Below are 23,317 nucleotides of genomic sequence, written 5' to 3'. Positions count from 1 at the left end.
CTCATTTCTGGATAATCTATGTCACCCTGTGGCCTCTACCTGCTTTACATCCTTGATTGGATTGGTGAATTTTTTTTCATTTTTACATTTCTGAAATAGGATTGTGTTCCACGATGGATGTTTCCACTTAGTGAAGTGCTTGCTCTTCCCCTCAAAAGCTCTTACTAAATTCGTGGTGCATCATATGAATTGATGGTGTCTGAGGATGGAGGGAATCTGGTAGCTCAGCCTTACATCCAACTGCTGTGGTACTCTATAAATTCCACTGAGAGCCTTCACAAATCTTCCAAGAGTAGAAAATAGGGCTCTCTTCTCAAGAACCTCTTCAACAGCATTGGCAGTGAAATCCTGGCATGCTCAAGGCCAGCTTCGGGAAAGAACTTCTGAGAAAACCTCAGGATTCACCATATTTACATTTACCTTCTTTCTCATTGTTTTAAGTTGCTAGTACCTCAGATGGTTTGGTCACCCACTTTCTCTTTGACACCAATGGCTTGCATCCCTCAGACAGATTAATCTCTGATTTCCTAACCATTCCACAAATGGAGATCCATTTCTTGTGACTTTCCCATTTGTCCTGGTTCTTTCCAAGAGACCATCTGGGATGTCCCTCCAGAGACCTCAGAATATTTCACTCGTTTCCCTGCTTAGGTCTTGACTGGGTTTATTTTAGGCATAGGAGAGGACACTGGGCCACTGATGCCAGAGGCATAGATGTCATTGCTCCAGTTGTATGACCTTGAGAATTTCATTTCTCTCTTTCCTTATCTCATTCTTCTTCTTTATAGAGAGATGATCATTAAGATTTTTTAAATTTTATTCTGTGACCTAGCCCAGGACAACCCTTGCTTTCTCATTTCAATTCTCCTCCACAGTTACACCAGATTGTAAGTACTACAGTGGAGCCAGTCTATGCCTTCCAGGGCTCAAAGTCTTCTATGAATGTATTGGCAGGAGGATGGGAGGAGACCTGGATCCTCCATTCATCTCTGTGTTCTTAGCAGGTGACAGAGCCATAGCCCAGATTTTCTACAGCACATGTTCCTGCACAATCAGACTAACTGACATCCTTCTGTCTCTAAGTTCACTCCTGCAGATGCTTCTAATCCTCATCACTTTATCATAATTGTTATGATAAGCATTTCTGCCAAAATGGTAGTAAAAACTCAATTTTCCTGAGCAAAATTAACAACAAAAAGTGTTCACGGCTCGTGCAACCTGGTTATTAAGCCGTAGCAAGAATTGACTGCAGCTGTGAAATAAGATATAATTAAAATCTGGGGCCCTTCACCATGTATCTGGTCTGTGCATTTGCAATGTTGTAGATACATGAATTACTGGGACTGACCAGCTCAAGCTGTCAATTGGGAACTTGTCCAATGGAATTATATCTATCTGGATATCAATGTGAGAGAGGAAGAGGGAGAGAGAGAAAGAGGGAGAGAGAGAGGGGAAGAGAGAGAAAAGAATGCATACCTGCAGGAAAGCACACTAACAATACCTTGATAAATTCATAGGCATGGAGGACAAATACATCATATGGAAGTCTCCATTCTAGATCTGCCATCAATGATGGGATCTTAAACGAGTCACACATCATGGATTCTTAACACTCTCTCTGGTGATATAAAGAGAGGTAAGAGTATTGTCTGTAAGGTTTTTGGCTCTAAAATTATTGGCTGTCATTCTGTTTGTATATGGTAGAGAGTACAGATACAACCTAACTTAGACCCATCAGAGATTCATTAAAGAAAGATAAGATGGATGAAAATGAATCTAGCAAACATTCAGCAGTAGATTTAGTTACTCTACTTGGTCTTTTACTTTTCAATTTATGTGGATATTATTATCTCATTAAGACAGGTTTTTCCACCAAGTACTCATGTTTTAAGTTCATATTCAAAACTTTTACCTTGCTACATCCTTGAGTGGGCTATTAATGATATTTTGCTTATTATAAAAGTCGAAGGATGTTTTGTGAGTTACCCCCTTTTGGACCTTTTATATTATTGCCACAGCTGTAATCTGTCCTAATTATCTCAAGTAAAACACATGCATTTTTGGAGATGTTATGAATTCTAGAGATTCCATTACATCTGAGGCTTAGCTGTCACTTAGTGGTGTTTGTAGTTTGTGTCCCTCTGAGACCACACATCTACCATACTCATGGATGAGGAACTACTTTGGAGCTATACCTGCTGTCCTGATAACCTGCTGGAAATTGGTATTCTTCACAGCTGATGTTTGAATGGATGAATCATGGTCTGTTTCCCCTCTCACTATGGTGACTGTCACCATGACTCACTGAGAACTTCTAGCAATTTCGACTTACTCATCAATCTGCATTCTAAATCTCAGAGAACCTCCATCTTCCAATTTCCACTCTGGATCCCAATTCCTTCCCAAAGAACCAATGCTGGTTGGCCTCCCTGTTGCTCCGTGTTTTCCTTTTTTGTTTTCTTATAAGCTATGTGGAGTAGGGTGAGCTATTTGTTCTTTCTGGGACATTGTTCCCTAACTGATGAATGCGAGATTTGGACAAAGTAATCTCCAAGTTGGCTTCTAGTCATGGCCTGCCATGCTTCTTAGACAGATGTGAAAATCTGTGAGTGGATTCTAAGTGAAAAGCCATACGGGTTCAAAACCATTCTCCTTGCAGACACTTGATTCTGTTTTTCACACTTAGTTTTATTCCTGCCCCAGTTCCTTACAACAGAGGTAGGTGAATGTGAAATGAGACCCTTAAAGGAAAGGCTTGTGTGTCACTAAAATCAATCAGGTGGCAGGCTCCTCACTACAATAAATCAGGTGCAGGCCCCTCCTCATGCTGGTTGCTTGCATAGCATCACCTTACTTGGTGGCACATACAACTTTGGAGAACAGGCTCTGGACTCCCACTGCCTGAGTTCAAATCCTGTCTCCAACACTAAATAGTTTTATGGCTTTAGGTAAGTTAGGTAACAACCCTTCACTGATCTGTGAAATGGGGTAAGAAGAATTTACAATGGAGTTATTGGAAATTAAATGTCAATGTGAAGGACGTAGAAAAGAAATGACATGTAATAAGTACTAAATAAATGTTAACTTTTAGGACTAATGTTTTGTCCTGATCTCATGTCCCATTTACAGAGATGCAGAGAGGCTAAATAGCTGTCCTGATCTCCTCTAGCCAGTTAGTGGCAGAGCAGAGATGCAAACCCAAGTTTATCTGAGCTCAAAGCCTGCATTCTTTGTTCTATTCTAAAGGGCTTCATGGATAAGGACGTAGAATTGTCTTCCCTTTCCACTTCCACTTGCATAGAATCACCATGCAAGCTATTAAAAAAAAAAACAAACTACCCCCCTCCACCACACACACCTTAAACCTACACTGTTCATCCTTCATATGATCTGGGAAGATCAGTTCTGACCTGGGAAGGTGACTATCAGCCTGAAACTCCCATGCTTCCAGCTTTTGATTAGGCTGAGCCCAGTGAGGAAGGCTCAGTTGGATGGGACGTGCTTCCCGGGAGTCACTGAGCATTCTTTCTTCAACGTTAAATATTTATCTTGGAAGTGAAAACAGCTTCTTTGAGGCTTGGCTTTTGTACAGAAGCCCTCCTTCAGCTTGTGCCTGTTTCTTTTCTACCTTCCCCTTGCCTTGTCTTAGCATTCCTTACACTGTTAATTCTTCCCAACCAACCCCCCAACTGTATCTAGTCTTCCCACCATTTCTGTATTTTTATACATAAAATAGAATCTTACTGAAGATAGTAATTGCTTGGGGATTTCCCTCCTTGAAGCCTCTTTGGGTACCCAGAGTCTCTCTGGCTTTTCTTGCTGTTTCTGATGTTAACATTTTAATAACACAGTCTGAATGTTTTTGTTTTATGAATGCTAATATAGATGGAAGTTCTTCCCGAGAGAGGTTTTTAAAGCAGGTGTTTTTAAAGTGAATGACTCAATATCCACATGCACATTTCTGTGACTAAGAGTCATCTTTTTCTTTTTCCAGATGTCAAATTGCTGTAGTTTTCAGGCTGCTCCAGGGGGGTCACCAGCTTTGTTTAAGGACTCTTTTGATTTTCCCTAGGGAGCCTACTGCACTCTGAAAGCCCACGTGTCCGTGTATGTTTGTGTACGTGTGTGTTAAGCCATCAGAGAAGTTTGTCCACAGCTTAATGTTGCTACCCTCTTACTGATAGGAAAAAGTAGCAGTTAACATGGATGAAAATGTCTGTAGAAGACCCGACTAACAAGCAATCCCGGTTCCCATTCTTTTGCACTTACTGTTCCTTTCTAGCGATGAGTTCTAAGCACTTCCTAAGCTGGGAAATCTACTGGTCTGAGGCTTCATGGCTTGGACAAATGTTTTTCTATCCTTCCAACTTATAGGACTGTGTCATTACCAATGTAAAGTACTGATTGGGGATGGTACCAGAAAGGGAACTGACATGGTGTGGAAGTGTGATGCTCACACCATACACAGATGTATTTAAGGACTCTCCTAAGAGATGTTAAGAGACCATTTTCCAAAGTTATTGTCACAAAAGCATAGACAATACCATTCTGACATTTTTCTCTTGGAGAGCCAGGATGCCTCTTTGGAGATTACAGTATTGTAGTGTCCCACAGATATAAGTAGTTATTTTCTTTTACCTGAATTTCCCCACAAAATATTTGAACACGGGACACCTTCTTGCTTCAGCACAAGGTAATGTGGTATGGCATGGTGTTCTACAGGAAGTTGGCTGGGAACAGAGGAGTAAATGAATTCCTTGAATATAACTAGGAAACATGAGGAAATGGTTCATCTGCTTTGGAGAAGACTTGGGGTAACACGATCTATAACTCTGGAGACCACAGCACTGGGAAGAACAGAATATCATGAATGGAAGGGACCTAAGACCCCAGCATCCTACTTGATGAATAGGGGTGAGAACTTTGCTCAAAGTCATAAGGAAGTGTGAGTATACTGTCCAGGACTGAAACTCAGGTCCCCAGGTCCCCAAATAAGGAGCTACACATTTCCAAGGTGATTACTTCAGTCCATATGCAGAAGGGATGGTGTGGGAATATTGCTCAGTGGTAGACCACTTGACAATTTCTAGCACTGAAGAGAGAACAAAATACCCCAAACCAAAGGGCAGATGTAGAATAGACAAAGGAAGTATTTTTCTTGACAGGGTGCTGGGTACTGATTCTTATTGTAGATTCCTTAAGGTGGTGGAGGACAGGCAGAGTCAAGATGGAAAATAACATCTTCAACAAGTTTCTGGTATGACTTTAAAAAAGGATCACAGTAGAAGAAACCATGCTGCCTGGGAAAAGGGGTGGCAAGAGATGGGGAGAGCATCTGCAGAAGGCATGGGGTACTCCACATACAACTTTTGGAATCATTGGATAGATATCAGGGAAAAGAAATGAATATGCTACTTATGGTATGAGAAAACACATGAGGATTCAGACAGCAAACGCAAATGAGAGAGACATCAGTTTTTGAGACCAAGACTCTGTGGAACAGAAGCAATGCTAAAATGTTTTAAGCCAAGAGTATTAGTAGGTAGATTTTCTTTCACAGCACTTTATAGTTTATAAAGCACTTCCCACCTGTGTGTTTTTCACATCTCCTTATGGCTCAGTGGTAGAGTGCTTACCTCTCATGCATGAGGCCCTGGGTTCGATTCCTCAGCACCACATAAACAGAAAAGGCTGTAAGTGGCGCTGTGGCTCAAGTGGTACAGCACAGAGCACTAGCCTTGAGCTGAAGAGCTGAGGGACAGTGCCCAGGCCCAGAGTTCAAACCCTATGACCTACAAAATTTTTTTTAAAAAGAAGCTTAGACAGATTCTCACACAATGAGACACTGAGTACATGGCCAGGCTACGTGGGTAACACATCCATTGGGCTCTCAGACTCTAAGAGAAAACTGTTCAAAACTCAGTGCTACCACCTAATAGCACACGAATTAACCTGCTTCCTTAGATCAAAAGTAGGGGTAATCCCCAGAATGACTTCTAGGAATTTTATACTCATTTATCTTTATACTGCTTAGAGGCGAGAGCTCCTTACTCATGTTAAAAGCTAGGAAATACTTAGAAACATGTGTGAATACCTTTTTTTTTTTTTTTGGAAACTAAATTTAGTAGGCACTTCTAAAGAACGCTGATTGACAGGGACATTTCTGAGGGGACATGTCTAGGGATGACAAAGTCCCATGCTAAGGAGCAGGGAACGTGCAATGCTTCTACCTGCAGACTAAACACTGTTATGGTATCTCAAGACATAGCATTCCGAGTTCTTGGTTCCTTGGGAAAATGGTCACATGGCTGCCTTGTTAGCATCAGCAGAGGTTGTCACCTGTCTTCATGAACTCTGCAATGCCAGCCAGCAACAGAAAATTAGTAATGTCCCCATAGTCCCAAGGAGGGCTCATCATCGACAATTCTGTGACACAACCTCAATGTCAAAACTTAGCCTGACAGCATGAATCCAGATGACAGTTTCTAGGTTGCCAGAGAAATCTGACATATGGGACTTAAGCCTCTCAAACTGGAAGGCAGAATATTCCTTAAGCAAACCATGCATCCTGCTCAAAAAAAAAAAAAAATCCTGCACAAAGTACTGTGTGGTGAGCTCTGACCCCGACTAGATGCTGAGCACCTTGGTACCATGTTGCCCAGCCTTTTGATGATTTGGAGCTCTGTTGTCTTCTGCCTCACAGGGTTGGCTTAGATACCCTAGACTCAAGGAGCTGGGTGGCCCCTGAGCCTACCTCGAGGCCTGATGTGCCTGGAACATCTGGTTGGGAATCACTTCCTCTACTCCTGGCAGGCACAGCTTCACAAGAGGCAGGCAAGCAAGACGTCTGAGTGACAATAAGTCCTCAGAGCTCCTCGAGGAGGGCTAAGTACAGTAATTTGTTGTAATGACTCAAATTTAAAACAATAACCCAGAGGCATAATAGCCCAGGCCAAGAATACCTACGTATGTGATGGGCTGTTAAGGGGAAGCGAACAGTTTGATTTGGTGGCAGAGAATTTCCAAATGGTTTCCACTCTGGATGTGTACTGCGTAGTGTGAAGAGCTAAGTCTTCTATCAGGGTTAATTTGGACCACTTCCGCTCTGCCTGCGGAGCACCCTTCTCCTGATGGAGGTCCCTTTATTGCTCGCCTGTCCTCACATCTCAAGGCAAAGTTCTGAGCCTTTGCTCTTGTGCTCAGCCTCTGGTTTCTTTTTTTTCTTCCCCTTCCTCATTCCCCTTCACTTGCCTCTCAGCAAAGCTGCTACCTCAGAGCCACTTTCCTATGTGAGAGATGGGTACAAAGTCCCTGTGGCAACAAGACTTTATACTTGGCAATGAGCAGAGGTACCAAGACTCAGTGTAGAGATCAGCCCTGACCGATGGAAACTTGCCCATCACCCTCACCATCAAGCTCCGGTTTAACCGGCCATGGATCACTGTAGTGTCCCCTGCTGCATAGTCAAAAGGCAGGACCTCTGTTTCATCTTCCCTGCTCTCTAGGACCTTATCCTTCAGGTCCCTCACCTAGAGCCATGTTGATTTAGGACCCAGGAACCGTTCATTCTTAGCCATCTCTTAAGAAAACCAGGGGTTAGAGGGCCCCATTTTCCAGGAAAATTGTAGACTCTTGAAAGTCACTGAGCACAACAGCTCACTAAAATGGTTTTCCCTCCCTCCCTCCCTCCCTCCCTTCCCCTTCCTTCCTTCCTTCCTTCCTTCCTTCCTTCCTTCCTTCCTTCCTTCCTTCCTTCCTTCCTTCCTTCCTTCCTTCCTCCCTCCTTCCATCCCTCCCTCCCTCCCTCCCTCCCTTCCCCTTCCTTCCTTCCTTCCTTCCTTCCTTCCTTCCTTCCTTCCTTCCTCCCTCCTTCCATCCCTCCCTCCCTCCCTCCCTTCCTCCCTCCCTCCCTTCCTTCCTTCCTCCCTTCCTTCCTTCCTCCGTTCCTTCCTTCCTTCCTTCCTTTCTTCCTTCCTTCCTTCCTTCCTTCCTTCCTTCCTTCCTTCCTTCCTTCCTTCCTTCCTTCCATCCTTCCTTCCTTCCCTCCTTCCACAGTCTGTCTCCAAAGTACCTTTCAGAAACATCCAGACTTCATCACAGAACAGTGGTCCACAGTGGTCCGTCCCAGGAACTGTCTGGGATGTTGTTTCCTGCCATTTTCCCAGGGTCCTTCACTCCGCCAGTGCACCTCCATAGAGGCAGGTTGAATTCAATAGTTGATTTAATGGGTGGCCTCGGAAGCATCTGCCCAATAATTTAATCTCTAAGAATGGAATCTATATTACTCTTATGGTAGGCCAAAGAAACACACGCATGGTCACACAGGTACGCAGACAAATGCAAAGACACACCAAGACAGAGTTGCAGACATAGGCTTTATCTGGAAGGCTTCCACAGATCAGCACCAAGAAGCCTGGCTTCACTTATGAACTCCTTGCAAAGACTTAATTTGCTTGCAGAGGGCCACATTCTCAGTTTAACTCAGCAAACAGTCCCTGTAAGTGGGTGGAATTGTGTTTTTCAAAGTACTATGTTTGAGTCTTAACTCCAGAAGCTGTGACTTGATCTTGTTGGAAACAGAACTTTTGTGGATGTAATCAAGTTACAATGAGGGCATCCCAGATTAGGAAGAGCCCTAATCCAATGCTGATCACCCTGTGGGAAGAGAAGACAGAGACCTTCACATAGAGAATAACATTGTGTGACAATGAAGAATGAAATTGGAGGGATGCCAAGGGGCTCTGAGGAATAGCAGCAGCCCCTAGAAGCAGGAAGAGGCAAAGAAACACTCTCCCTAGAGCCTTCAGAGAGAGCAAGTGCCCGATGACATCTTGATTTCACATTTCTGGTCTCCAGAGCTGGGAGAAAATAAATGCGTGTTGTCTTAAGCTACCAGGTTTGTGGTAATTTGTTACGGCAGCCACAGAAAACAGCTGCCATCCAAAAGACTCATTGAGTCCAGGCACTTTTCCAGGGTCGGAAACCAGTGGGCCTGGCCTAGGGGAGCTTCCTGAGCTCTCTGAAGAGGTTCACCATGCTTGGTCAGGAGTAGTGTGGGATCCTTGGCTCTTTGCCATCTCCTGCAGCATCAGCTCCGGCTCCCTTCGCTTTAGTTTGCAGCTGATTGGACTGCACTGGGGACAGAGCTGGTGATTTTCTCCAACGGTCCTTCCTCTCATGGATTATGGGGAGGCTTTAGTGTTAAGTAGATCTGGGTTTGAATCCTTGCTTCTTCATTTAGCAAGAGTGTGTGTGTGTGTGTGTGTGTGTGTGTGTGTGTGTGTGTGTGTGTGTGTGAGTGGGTGGGTGGGTGTATGTGTGTGTACAAGGGGAACACAGATGGTCTCTGATTAATGACATCTCAAGTTATGGTTTTTCAGTGCTTCGTATTGTAAGGGTATTATCCATTCAGTGGAAAACAGTTTGGAATTTTTGAATGTGAGTCTTTTCCTGGGTTACCAATATGTAAGACGATTCTCCCTGGTGATGCTGAGCAGTAGTACAAAGCAGCCCTCAGCCACGGGATTGCCAGGGGGAATAGGCTACTCTGCAGTGTGCTGTATTGCTAATCTAGGATGTTTGGGAGGTTAGATGTATTCAAAGAATCTTGTACTTAATACTTCCAATGTCCAATGGCTTATCTAGAGGTAGCCCTTCATAAGTAGAGGAGCAGGTGTACTTGAATGCCGTGGGGAGTTAAAAAGGCACATCACAGGGATAGACCAATAGACTAGAATTCTACCATGTCTCCTTTTTCAGGGGCGAGGGTCAGTCATGGGGCTTGAACTTAGTGCCCGGGCACTATCTCTGAGCTTTTGTGCTCAAAGCTAGCACCTTATCACGTTGAGCCACGGTGCCACTTCCTAGTTTCTCCTTTTATCCACCACTTGCAAATGGTATGATCTTGGACAAGTCATGTAACTCCTGGGCATTTCTTTCCTCATCTGTAAAATAAGAATGATAATAATATTCATCTCATGGGGGTAACTATGAGTACTGGCTGAACGAACACATATAAGGTGTTTATATCACTTTCTGCCAAATGGAAAGTGATGCATAAAGAGTAGTTGCTATTATTATTTAACTTATAAGGAAACTGAGTCCTGGAAGGACCTTAGAGGCTGATCTGGTCTGAATATCTTTCTCAGACTGCTCTGAGCCACTCATTTGAAAAGCATTTGACAGGAAGCTGTACTTGCAGTCATTAAGAGTTCAAGCCATGGAATCAGACAGACTCAAATGCAGTGTTAAACCTTGCCAGTTACTAGTTGTGTGACCTGGTATTTAACCTCTGTGGGCCTCAGTATCTCAAAAACGATAACAGCTTCATTGGGGTTGTCCTTTAGATGAGATGGGAATGTTTACTAATACTTAAACACTGCTTATAAGCATTCATAAATGTGTGCAGCCAATATTAGGGTATTAGGGTTAAATTTAGCTGTTCCAATTACACATTATAGCTTAAAATACCTTCAAGTTTGTTTTCTCTGTATAAGGAATTTGGAGACAGGCAGTTCAAGAATACAAAGGCAGTGCCATGGAATCCTTGGGACCAGCGTCTTCATCACTGGTATCAGTGCTCATGTCAGCCATGATCCTCTGAGACCCTAGTGTTATAGCTCTCATGCCCATCCATATTCTGAACTGTGCAAAAAAGGAGGTAAATGAGGTATACGTGAGGAGGAGGCTGAGTAGAAGAACAAGAGGCCCATCTCCCATCTGAGTCACCATATTTTCTTTTAGCTTTATTTTGGTACTACTGGCAAGCTCATCACTTTTAAGTTGATATTTTGCTTGTATCTTATTGGTCAATTGTTTATCACATGGCCATAGCTGGCTGCAAGGGAGGCTTGGAAATGTCCTCTTATAGCTTTCCTCAGTTAGATCCAGGTTCTGTTGCTAAATGTAAGAAAATCAATTGGAAAGACAAAAATAGTCATCTCTGCCAGTCAAAGGTGTTCTTGAGCTATGCTGGGAACTTACCCTTTAGGAATTTTCAAGTTTCTCATGCAGTGTTATAAATATTGTGAATAAAGAAGACAGTAAGTGTCATACAGAGAATTGTGGGGAAGAGATTAGCTCAATCTGAAGATATCAAAGAAGGCGCCACTGAAAAATTGATGGCCAGGGTGAGGTATGATGTTTGAGTGGCTTGCCAGGAAACCAGCATGGGGAGGAAATTCCTGCAGGAAGTTCACTGTGTATAGAGTTTAGTTGTGTCACCAATCTGGGTTTTGGCTGCTCAAAGCTGGACTTGTTGGAGATTGTGCCACTAAGGTAGGGATGGGCTTCCAGCAGCCATTCTAGAGTGTTCCTTATACCTGTGTTCTTCAGGGCAGGTGGCTACAGCTGCGCAACCCTTTGCCTGCTCTCCACTCTGATTTCACCAGACAGCAATGTATTTGTTGACTTAAAATCATCTGGGTGTTAAAAGAAACATATTAATTGAGAATTGACTGCCATGTGCAAAATAGATATTCACTACCTTCTTGCCAAACAGCAGTGGATTTGTGTTTAATAATCACTTTTAATTAACCCACCCCAAACGCATCCCATTAATTCTCAACTAAATGCATATTTGTAAAACTCTAATTCATAACATCATCTCATCATCTCTTCCCAGACTGTTTCTGAGAGCTCTGTGTCGGTGAAAGAGTCTCAGATGATGTCCCGAGACGGAGATTTTTTTCTTCTTTTTTGTATACACCAAACAGTTGCAATATAGGGTAAAGTTCAAGAGCATCTTTCCCCATCCACCTCTTTCCTACTTTCTTCCCTTCATTTCTAAGTTCAGACACTATGAGTACTTGATTGGAGTAGATGGTTAACCTTAATCTTCGTCTTTAAGCTCTTTAGCCTTGAAGACCTACCATATTAATGGCTTGGACCTGTGGTGCAGAGAAAGTGTTCCTGGCTGAGAGTCAAAATGTGTGGCTTTTAATTCTGAATTTTATTATGTGATCTTGGACATGTCATTTTCCTCTTTCAAGCATTTGTATTCAAATTACCAGAGTTTCTCCACTGCAGTGTTTCACACACACACACACACACACACACACACATACACACACACACACACATTTCACATACTGAATATCTCAGGACCCCATTCAAGGCTTTGTAGAAATGACAGAAAAATCTCAAAGTTGTTAATGTTTGCTCATTTGCTTTGTCAGTATTTACTCTAGTAGAAATTAAAACCAAGAAAATAAAAACAGCATTAATAAATCAATTAAAACATAACAGCTACAAATCCCTTGGGAATGAATACAAACATTCAACACACCTCTTACAGTGAATGTTATGACACGTTTTATGAAGAAGGAACTTCATTTTCCAAACAAACGTAGTAAGAAGAGTGGCTCTGTTTTCCATTCCTGTGAGTCTTTGTGAAGCCTGGCTTAGTAGAAGAGAGCTGGATTCTGTTATCTCCTTTATAGTTCATCAGTCCTGATGCGCCATTTTAATGGAAATATGTGAAGAAGGTGTAGCTCAGCACACATGTGTTTGGAAGGGAAGATCTCTCAGGAACCTGTGAATAGGTCTTGAGGACCCCAGATATCCTTGACTCACATTTTAGTACCCGTAGCCTGGTGTACCCTTCTGAGACTACTTGCGTTTCTTTTGCCAAGACTATTACTCTTAGTGTCCTGGATTGTCTCCCGAGTCTATTTTTCCTCCTTTATAAGCATCCTCCACAAAGAAGCTGAAGAGAGCTTCTGGAGATTACTTCCTTTGTCTGAAACCAAACCATCGAATGCTTCCCTTCACAAGTCAGACTAAGATCCCAGCTTACAGACCTGTGTGTTCTCATCTTTGTGTCTCTTACCTTATGCCTTAGCCCTCTCTGTCTTTCTGATCCCTTCTTGGCCCTTCTTTCCACGGGGCCATACATGGTTGGTTTCTCCTATCTGCTCCTCTCCTTGATGTGTCCTTCCCTCAGGTAGTGGCATGACTGGTTTGTTCTTGTCCTGTGGATGTCAGTCCAGGTGTCATCCACATGGGTTCCAACATGTCACCCTGCTTTGTTTTCTTCATATTCTTCACCACTATCTGCAATCGTCTTCATGATTTTATTCACCTTTTTGCATCCTGCCTCTCCATGCAGAGGCAAGTCCTACTGGAGCAAGGACCTGTCATACCTAGTGTTGCACTTTCAATCCATTCCACGTCTAACATTTTATAGGTGTGTGATACACATTGGTGAAGGCATCAATGGAAGAATGGCTGTATGGAAGAACATCTAACTTTACCAATGTAACCCAGTTTTGGATTCTAGCTTTGTCAGTTAATAGCTGTGACCTTGGGAAAATCTCTTGAGTTTTAGTTTCCTTGTAAGTGAATCACTAATAGAATCTTTGTTGTATAGTGTTTTTGTGAGATTAGATGGGATAATAAAGGTGAGGGACTTGTCACAGGAAAGCTATTCTAGAGTTGTCTCTTCTTTCCTGGTCTCTCCTAACCTAGCTCTTCAATAATACTTCTTGCTCCACATAGGATCCTTTTTTTCCCCCTGACATCCTTTCTTTTTAGAATGCCTCCACCTCATTAGTGGCATGGCTGACAGAAATAGATTCTAACAGCTGGACTGATACATTCTGCTCTGCATGCTTTTGGACATACAGCATGCATATGCCCTGCTGGAAATGCTCGGATCTTCACATTGGCTCCCAGGATACCACATCAGTGTTTACCTGGACTATCTTTGAACATCTGGGCTCCTGGTCTTGCTGCTGACATGTTGAGTCAAGTTACTGAGAAGGTAGAATCCAGATAACAAGTTTTCTAGGAGATTCCCAAAAGCATGCTCTATTTAAGGGAAAAATAGAATAGGAAAGCACAGAAATATTTTTCTTCTATTCTTCCTTAAATATCCATAATTTTTTTCCTTTATGACTTCTTGAGTGTGTATTCTGTAGTCCAATTTACTCTTTCACTTTTCCTGAGGAGGTAGATTAGTGTATAAACCCTGTCCTGGTACCTCTTTCTCCAAACAGTAAGCGTGCAACTCTGTGGTTAAACAATCTAGAGCAGCGAGCACAGTGTAGAAGCGAAAGGTAAGGCATGAAAAATCTGTTTGAAGAACAGCTCCAACAGTTCTTGACGAATTCTGTGTCCACTAAAAAAAAATCCAGAAGAGTCCTTTCCCATTCTTCCATAAATCATCCCACTGAAAGCTGTCAAAAAATGCAGCCTGAAAAGACATGTTTACTAGGAGCTCAGTTAGAAGACATACATCCTGAGCCTGTTCGGTTCTGCTCCCTTGAGGACCGAACAAACGCTTGAGAATGGGAGGATGAGTTTGCATGAGGCTGGCTGTTGCTCTCCACTGAGCATGAAGACTCGGATTCCACTCACAACCACACCTGGCCTCCCCACGGGGCACATGGTTGGATTTGAGAAGCAAACATTCTTCGGTAACATCCATTTTATCGACCCCCAGTTAGTGCTGTCTCTAGCCATTTGGATGTTTGGAAGAATTGTGGGAGAGATAAGTCAGATTGGAGCTAAATGTAGTCTCCTTCCCTCTGCAGCTTTGAGATTTTGGACAAATCACTTAATGGCCTTGGGCGTCAGTTGTTAAGAAAACGATAATGAAATATGGCTCATGGAATAAGGACAGCACATTTAAGGTCTGCACATCTGCCCGTGGCTGATGTTTACAGTTATTTGGTTAATATTATTTTCAAATTCTTGGCCAATACTGACACCCCTCACATTTTCTAAAAGTGTAGCAGGAAGCGGAATGTGTGCTCTTCTTCCTGATGTAAGCTGCAGTACACTTGGCTTAGGGCATAGCCTTCTCTAAGAATCACTGTGTGACTTTAGTGAAGCCATTTTCCCTCCCTGCACCTCCACATCTTTTCCTGAAAAACAGACAGGTCGTCCCTATTATAACGTCTGACTTTTGCTTTTGGATTTTTGTTTTTAGTGGTAGTAGGGTTTCAACTCAGGACCTCATGCTTGCTAGGCTGACACCCTCCCACTTGAGATACATCTTACATCTTTTTACTTTAGTTTGAATTATTATTTACTTTTTTTTTTGTTTTGCCAATCCTGGGGCTTGAACTCAGGGCCTGGGTGCTGTCCTTGAACTTTTTGCTCAAGACTAGCATTCTATCACTTGAGCCACAGTGCTATTTCTGGCTTTTTTCTGTGTATGTGGCACTGAGGAATAGAACCCAGGACTTCATGCATGCTAGGTGAGCACTCTACTGCTGAGCCACCTTCCCAGTCTATAGTTGTTGTTGTTGTTTTAAAGAACCTTCATTGTGTTTTTGTTCAGGTAGGCTTGGTTTGTTATCCTATTTTTTTTTGTCTTCTGAATATCTAAGGTGATAGGCATACCCAATCATACATGACTATTGTTTGAGATGGAGCTTCACCAACTTTTTTGGCGGGGGAGGCTGGCATGAAACATGGATCTTCCTTATCTTCACCTCCTCAGTAGCTAGGATTACAGTCAGGAGCCACTACGGTTGGCTAAAATTTTAATATCTGATTGAAGCAAACTCAATACCACGTTTGGCTCTCCTCCCAGGAGGCCTTGGTGCAGATGCTGGCTCTGCAAGGCAGTAGCCTTCTGTGTGCAATGGGAATCTTCACATTCTAGTGGTTGGCCCCAGGGCTGTGATGAAGTTCTATGTAAAGGAACCCTATAAACCACCAGGAAGCAGGTGGTTGCAGAGGTATTGCAGTATAATAATGCCTTTTGCCCCTTGAGCTTGGGCTCTCCTGCCTGGAGATGGATGTTGGGCTGGTTACTGGAGGCTGGGGACCAATCAGTGTCCTGGGTGTTCCAGCTATGAGTGGTCCTCTCTGGAAACATTCCCTAGAACCTGTGATGAACAGGAGAAGAGAGGCATGCAGCAGCTACTAGAAGGAATTAGAACACAGGGAATGAAAAGGGGGTAGGAAGGAAAAGATGAAGAGGGGCTAGGGGAGAAGAAGGAGAACATGAGTCTCATTATTCTGTCTTAATTTTGCATAGGCATCACAAGAGCAACCTGAATAGATCAGAACACTCCACTCCAACCTCTTAGCTTGAGTTAAAATATAATTCCGCGTCAAACCATGGTGCCTAAATCTATCACAAATGTTAGCAGCCGGGCCTGCAGCCAGAACTGTGATCTCCCTCATGTCAATAAATCCTTGAAGTTCCTTCTCCCTTGGAAGTCTGGGTTTTTTTCTGATGCCGTGCTTTCTACCCCGGGCTGCCCTTTCATGAGTAATTTCTTTTAACCCGAGGATCACAGCTGTGAGCTATAATGAAAAGACTTCTTCTGGACTGAGACTGTGAAGAAGCCGCTGCACCAGCAGAAGGAAACTAGGACCCCTTCCCTCCCCCCCCCCCATCACATTCAAGGTCCCTCCAATGGCTGGACAGAGGCTGAGCAGCAAGCAGGAAAGGCCTGGCTGGGAGATGCACCATTTCTCCCATACTGAGAGACGCACAGGTCATTTCAGGGAGATGCCAAACCCTTCAGATCAGTCCTGGTGGAGGAAACTGGTACCACATAGATGGAGGGAGGAGACAAGCTGCAGTGACCCAGAGGTGGCAGAAGAAAGGAAAGGTGAGTTCTGTGTTTAGGTGTCTCGCCTAGGCTGTATGCATTGGGGGCCTTCGTTGGGAGGATGGTAGTTGGAACATGGAGGAAGGCTTGGTACTTTCCCCAGCAAGCGCTGTCCAAGCTCAGCTGAAGGGTTGACTATGGAGTTGCCACTGCATAGTGGGGGCCTTCTACTCATTATTTGCTTTCCTGTTCTGCACCTGGACCTCTGGTACTTTGCCACTTATTTTGAGGAACTGTATGCTTCATCAGGAGGGAAAGAGGGATGGGCCTAAATTCAGTTTGGAAATGGCATTCCATGGTGAGGGTACACGTTCGCCTCATTTCAGGGCTCAAGTTGGCCTCTGTGTCTGCTTCTCAGAGCACATGCCTGCTGCTCTCCATGCAGATAATAATTCTAAAGTTTGTCTGAGTTAGTTACATGTGAGATTTCTATTCTTACAAGAACTCATCAATTCAGATTGGTTTAATACCTTTTTTGATATGTTTGTGGCCAATTTTTCCCCCCACTAGCACAGAAGAAAATTCACTTTGGTTCTATTATTGAAGCTACCTTAGGGATGCTAGTTGAGTATTATTTAGGCAACTATGTATCTCCTTATGAAATTACACATTCCTGAAAAGTTACCTAAGATTTGAGTTTTGGCAAGTAAGATCGTATTATAACATAATAGAAGTATTTGTTGCTTAAAAGAGCCCTGTGCAGATTCTTTTATATGACACAGAGAGCCCTGTGGTCACCCAAATAGCCATCTTCAATTTATCTTTTTCTTACTGTAGCTGGATGTTTTGTCTTATTTGTCATGGTAGTTTTGTCTTTCTTTTGTAAAATTCTATTCTCATAGATGTACAGAAGAGTTTCAATTTGACGTCTATTTATGTTCACTATGCCTCTTTTTGCATCTGGGTTTTTATAGGACAGATTTGTTTGAATCAAGACATCCTCTACAGGACACTGGCTAGTGTCAACTTACTCTCAAATGCCTGAGGCAGAGAGGTAAAAGATTAGTCACTGGATTAAGTCTGACTCGACTCAAAGGTATATTGTGCCCTGTCAGGGAGCCTTGGCTAGGAATTCAGTACCTTCTCTTTCTAGGTTCAGAGTCTTCTAACAGTCATGAATTAGTGATCTATGGTTGTGAAGCCACTGCTATGCTGCTGTTTAGTTCTCTAAATTAAAAAAAAAAAGCTCAGAATTATGGTGCACATCCAATGAAAAATACTTAGAATATTGTTTTAGAACTCTGAATGCTATTTGTTTTCTTCCTACCTTTTGCAGGAATGTAGGCACTGGGGAGAAGAGATACTCCCGTCAAAACCGAGGGCAGCTTTGCTTTATGGTCTCTCCCTAGTCACAGAGCCTGAGCAGATATTAATGGACTGCGGGTGTCAGGGATGAGGGATGGTCCTTCACTTGAGAGCTCAGGCAGCCTTACTTCCTGCTGGCACTTGGCTTTGTACAGCGTCTGCGTATGTGTGTGCGTGCACATGCATGCAAGAGGCTTCTGTGGCCATTGCAGCCACACTTAATTATACTGGAGCTTCCTTTGACGAATGCTAGAACTCTGGGTCAGAGGTCTTTTGGAAAGACATCCTCTTAGTTTGCGGAAGAAGCAACAGGGAGAGCTTGAAGGTGTGAAAATCTAATAGAACCTGTAGTGATCAAACAGAGGTGACAGAAGTCAGGGAGAGTGATGAGGGGCAACAAATACTTCATTCTCTCTCTAGGCCCAGCCTTATAAAGAGAGTCTGGCTATAAAGGGTGTTTAGCACCTGGTCTTTATTTGAGGCATTGGGGATTTATTGAGTGTTTCTAGTAAATAAGAAGAAAAGGCCCGACTGTACTTTTGAAACCACTGAGAGGAAGAGAAATGAAGCTTTTCTACCCAGAGCAATGAAACACAGCCAGGAAGATGGCAGAAGAAGGTGGCACACTTGGAAGGGGGCAGCTTCCTTGGAAAAGAATGGAAGGGAGCTCTCTAGAGCCTCAGAAAGAGCTGAAGGAGCAGGCAGGCCAGGCCAGGAGGCAGAGGTAGTGGACAGGGACCGACCAGGACCAATAGCGAAGGGGATTTGTTAACATGCATTAGGAAGAGGCCTAGAAGGCTAGATACTTGGGTGGAGGCCTCTCTTATCTTCTGACTCATAGGTGACTGAGGAAGACACAAGGGACAAAGCATCAACCAGCCTAGTAGGACAGAGTATTTCTTCCATCTCATCAATAAGGTCAATGAGATATGACTATTATTTTGGGTGGAGAAACTTGCCAATCCTCAGGCAGGTATAATGGACTGCTTTTCCAACTGTGTCTGATATTTCTATTCATACATATGTATATTTCCTGAGTGGCTGCTCTTATAGCGAAATGCTCCGGAAGGGCCAAGGACTGGCAGTGAAATGGTCCACAAGTGGGAGGAGTTTTTAATCTTTTGAGACAGAAGGAGGAAGAGATAGCATCTTGTCTGCCTCTAGCCTCACTCGAAAGAAACAGCCGGCAATCCCTAGAAAGAACTGGACTAAGAAACAAAAATATTCAGTTTGAGAACAGCTATTTGGGGACAACAGGGACAAAGTAAAGCATGGCATTGAAGCCAGGCACTGGTGGCTTATGCCTGTAATCCTAGCTACTCAGGGGGCTGAGGTCTGAGGACTGAGGTTCGAAGCCAGCCAGGACAGAAAAGTCTATAAGACTCTTATCTCCAATAAACTACTCAGAAAAAACCAGAAGTGACAATGAGGATCAAGCAGTAGAGCGTCTCTAGCCTTGAGCAAAAGAAGCTCAGGTGACAGCACCCAGGTTTTGAGTTCAAGCCCTAGGGCCAGTCAAAACAACAACCATGATGACAACAACATCAAAAGCATGGAGTTGTTGTAGGTGGATCCATTTCCTCCCTGAACTGGGGCTCAGCTTAGACAGTATGGCGGCTATTGGGTGGTTCTCCCAAGAGCAGCCAGAGAGAGGCCAAGGAATAAGAAGCTGCCTTTAGGTGACTTCTGATGACTGCCTGATACATGGGTGTTTAAATAAAGATAACTCTGTATTTGAGGCTTCTGGGTAATTTTGGAGTGCCTTTGAGTTTCCTGCTGGTAGGGGTAGATGAACAGGAGCTCCAGGATTTTTTATTTGTTTGCTTTTTATGGTGACTTTATTTTTCTCTGCAAGTTAATGTGAGCTGGGATTTTTTTTTGACTGAACTTTTCTCTTTTTCTCTTTTGAACTTTTCTTTCTAAGGATAGTCTCTTACAGAGGAAGAGTTTCAGATAATTTAAGCTGCCCATTTCCATGAAGGTACTGAAGCATGCAGGCCCACCCCCCCAAGTCCCACCCACAGTCAACCCTGACAAAGATTTCAGTGCTCTTATAGCTCTGATGAAGGCCAAAAATCCTGATGAAACAAGTAAGAAATTAGAAGAAAATGCACACTAAAGCACTAGCAATGAAGTAGTGTGTTTCCCTAAGCTCTGGGTAGTAGGTAGCTGCTATTGGCAGCTGAACAGCATGCATAGTTGTGGGGGGCGGGGTAAAGCACATTCCTTCCTGTATATGTACTAAACTTCTATTGCACCCATCACTGTATGAGGCTTCACGGAAGAATATACAAAACATGCAATGTTATCTCTGACCTCAAATTTACTAATGTAATTTTGTTAAGATAGAGCCTTTAAAAAAAGAGGAAGTTATTTATGGCATCTACTGTGTAATTACTATCTCTATCTCGTGAAAATGGCATACAAACAACAGACATCTATTTTTCTGGTTAGCGTTTCTCTTGGAGAATAAAGACAATTTTGTGCCACAAACAGGGTAAGAGAACAGGTGGCTGGGTTATTACCTCTGACCTATGGCTTTTGTTCAGAAGTGATACCATGTGGCCCCACAGCCTTTTCATGCCCAGAGAACTTTATTAAGGATGGTGAATAAGTTTCTCTGAGACACTTCAACTTTGGAGGATTTGATCAAAGCAATCTCCATGTTAGCAAGGACTGGATCTGGTGCAACTATCTGAGTATCAGTAAACTTTTTTTTTTCAAGTAGGAATGAAAAGGTCTTTGCAATTAATCTTTGCATGTGACAGTCTTCACACTTCACCTCTTGGACACAGATCATAAATGCCAGGCTGTGCTAGAGTGGAGGTGAGAAATCCTTCCAAATTTTTCGGATCTCAGTACCTTGCTTTTATGAGGTATGCATTTGATGGAGAGACAATTACGCTCCAATCATTTCTACCATCACCCCAAATCATTATAATCTGTGCCTTGAAGATCTTGTCATTGCTACCTGATATCTAATTTTGTGGTTTTGAGTAGGATATTATGCTCTATTTTGTGCAAATAGCATGCATAAGCAAACGAAGGGAAATATTGTCAATTATTTTGTTCTATTTTTGCTTCGTAGCTCAGTGTCAGGCTGCAGTTCAATGTACTAACAATGCTATTGAGGTACCAAGTTTCAACTAAGCTCACATGTGGTTGCATCTCACCAAACAACAGCCAAACAACAACAGTGAAATTGCTAATTGTCCTTCCAGGTGCGGTCCTCAGCTGGTCCTGCATCATTGGGGTGTAGTGGGACACCCAGGAGAGCATGCTTTAATACCAGATTATGGATCTAGTGTGCACCTAGGCTTTGTCCTTCAGTGGCATGTGTTCGTTCATTCAGAAATGCTTGTCTTGACTATAGAGTGATGACAGCTGTTGTAGTCAATGAGTTCCATAGCTTAGAAATGTGTGCCGTGATCACTATTGCTCAGTGTTCAAGTCTAAAGTCTAAAACGTTGTTGGCTCTCCCTGAGATGACTCAAGACCCTAAGATCCTTCCATCTTGTGGCTCCATCTACTAAAATCTCAGTAAACCTTTTACTCTCAGCTGGTGATTGTGGGAAGAGAAGATGGTCAAGGCAGGCCCCACTCACTTCTTAACCATTTCTACCCAGAAGCGATGCATATACTTCTGCTGATAACTTGTTGGCAAGAATTGTCCCACACTATACCTGGAGGAAAAGGGCTGGGATGTGAAATCCCTGCCTAGTCACTGGCTGAGTCCACTTTGGGGGAAAATAGCCAGTCACCTCTGTCACAGCTAAGCACTGTTTGAGGCACTAGAGAAAGAATAGTAAAACAACAGCAACAGCAAATACCTGGTCTCATGGCACATAACTTCTTGACTTTGAACCTTTTAACTTGTGCATGGCATGAGGCAAACAATGGAAAAAAGTATCAGTAGATTAGTGACAGGGAAAACTGAAGAGAAAAATGACAGCTTTGAAAGTGTAGGAAGCCTTGGGATTGAGTTGGAAACTATATAGCATGGCCATTAGAATGCTTATTTTAAAAAGTGACATTTTGAGGGTTGGGCATGGTGGTACATACCTGTATCCTAGGAGGATCATGCTTCTTGGCAGTGTTTTACATTTAAGCTAGCCTTATGGATGCATAGTGTGTGATTTCTAGTCTCAGTTTACATTTATCTATGACTAATAGTGTTGAGCATCTTTTCATTTTCTTTTGACTCTTTATGTGTCTTATTTTATAGAGCGTTTTTATGCAATTTTAAAAATTGCTTTCTGTTATTGAGTTTAAATAGTTTTAGAAATATTTTCTGGCTATAAATAAGTCTTTTGTCAAATACATTCACAGCCTGAATGTTTTCTCTTAGTGTAGGGTTTGTCTCAGAGTGTCTTTCAAAAACAGCATGTGCTCAAACCTTTTCATTGTGATGGTCCTGATGTTTGAACTCAGGGCCTTCTGTTTTTGAAGCAGCCACTCTCTCTCTCCTGTATGAGCCATGCTTCCAGACTTTTTAGTTTCAGTTATGTTCAGATAGAAGCATGTGTTTTGCCCAGATGGGCCTTAGACATCTTTCCATCTCTACTAAACCACATAGCTGGCATCTCAGGCATGCACCATTAGGCCTACCTATTAGTTTGGGGTCTTCCTAATTCTTGGCTGTAATCCTTGAACTGTAATCCTCCTGATCCCTATCTCCTGAGTCACTGGGATTGTAGTCACGAGCTACTGTGCCTGGTCCTTTGTTCTTAAACTTAATGATTATAAGCTAGGATATAGTAAGGCCACCTTCACAACCTTTGTGCTTCCTACAAAGGCCATGAGTTGTAGGCACTTTTGGATGTGCCTGTATAGTGGTTGTGAATCAACTGGTGAAAGGACCTTCTTCTTTTGATAGTTAATGGTTGTGAGAAGTTCAAATTAGTGCCTGGTAAATAGTAAGTAAGTGCTACGTAATTCTTCATTGAATAAATGCAGTTTCCTGGTTTTCCAATCTGATCACGAGTTGGTGATCATTAAATATAGATTTTTGCCTTTGATGTTTGAGTTCCTAGGCCGGAAGTATCAGCCTAGGCTGGAAGTTATCAGCTAGAACCAGTGCCTGAAGTTGTGCTATTGCTTAGTGTTAACTGGGAGGAGCAGTGATCTTTCTGGGTAATTTCTACACGTGGATCTCTGTAGCTTCTATCTCGTACTTCCTTCCTTTCCCCCAGATGATGAGTGTCTTTGAGGCACTAGCCTATTTGGCTAAATAGATATGGGGCTTATTAATGTTATGGATAGATAACAAGAGTTAATTATATATGGTGTATATATACAACATTTACCATGTAAAGGGCATTATGTTAGTGTTTTGTATCTGCTGTTTTCTTTAACACACCCAACAGCTTCATTTTTTTTCCTCTGTGAGAACTTATATATGTTTTACATATATGGAAGAGAAATTCAATGAGCATCAA

The sequence above is a fragment of the Dipodomys spectabilis genome, unplaced genomic scaffold, assembly GCF_019054845.1.
Source record: "Dipodomys spectabilis isolate Male_0828 unplaced genomic scaffold, ASM1905484v1 ptg000380l, whole genome shotgun sequence".
In the NCBI taxonomy this organism is placed as follows: domain Eukaryota; kingdom Metazoa; phylum Chordata; class Mammalia; order Rodentia; family Heteromyidae; genus Dipodomys; species Dipodomys spectabilis.
The sequence above is the reverse complement of the archived record's forward strand: the minus strand, read 5'-3'. Positions refer to the sequence as shown.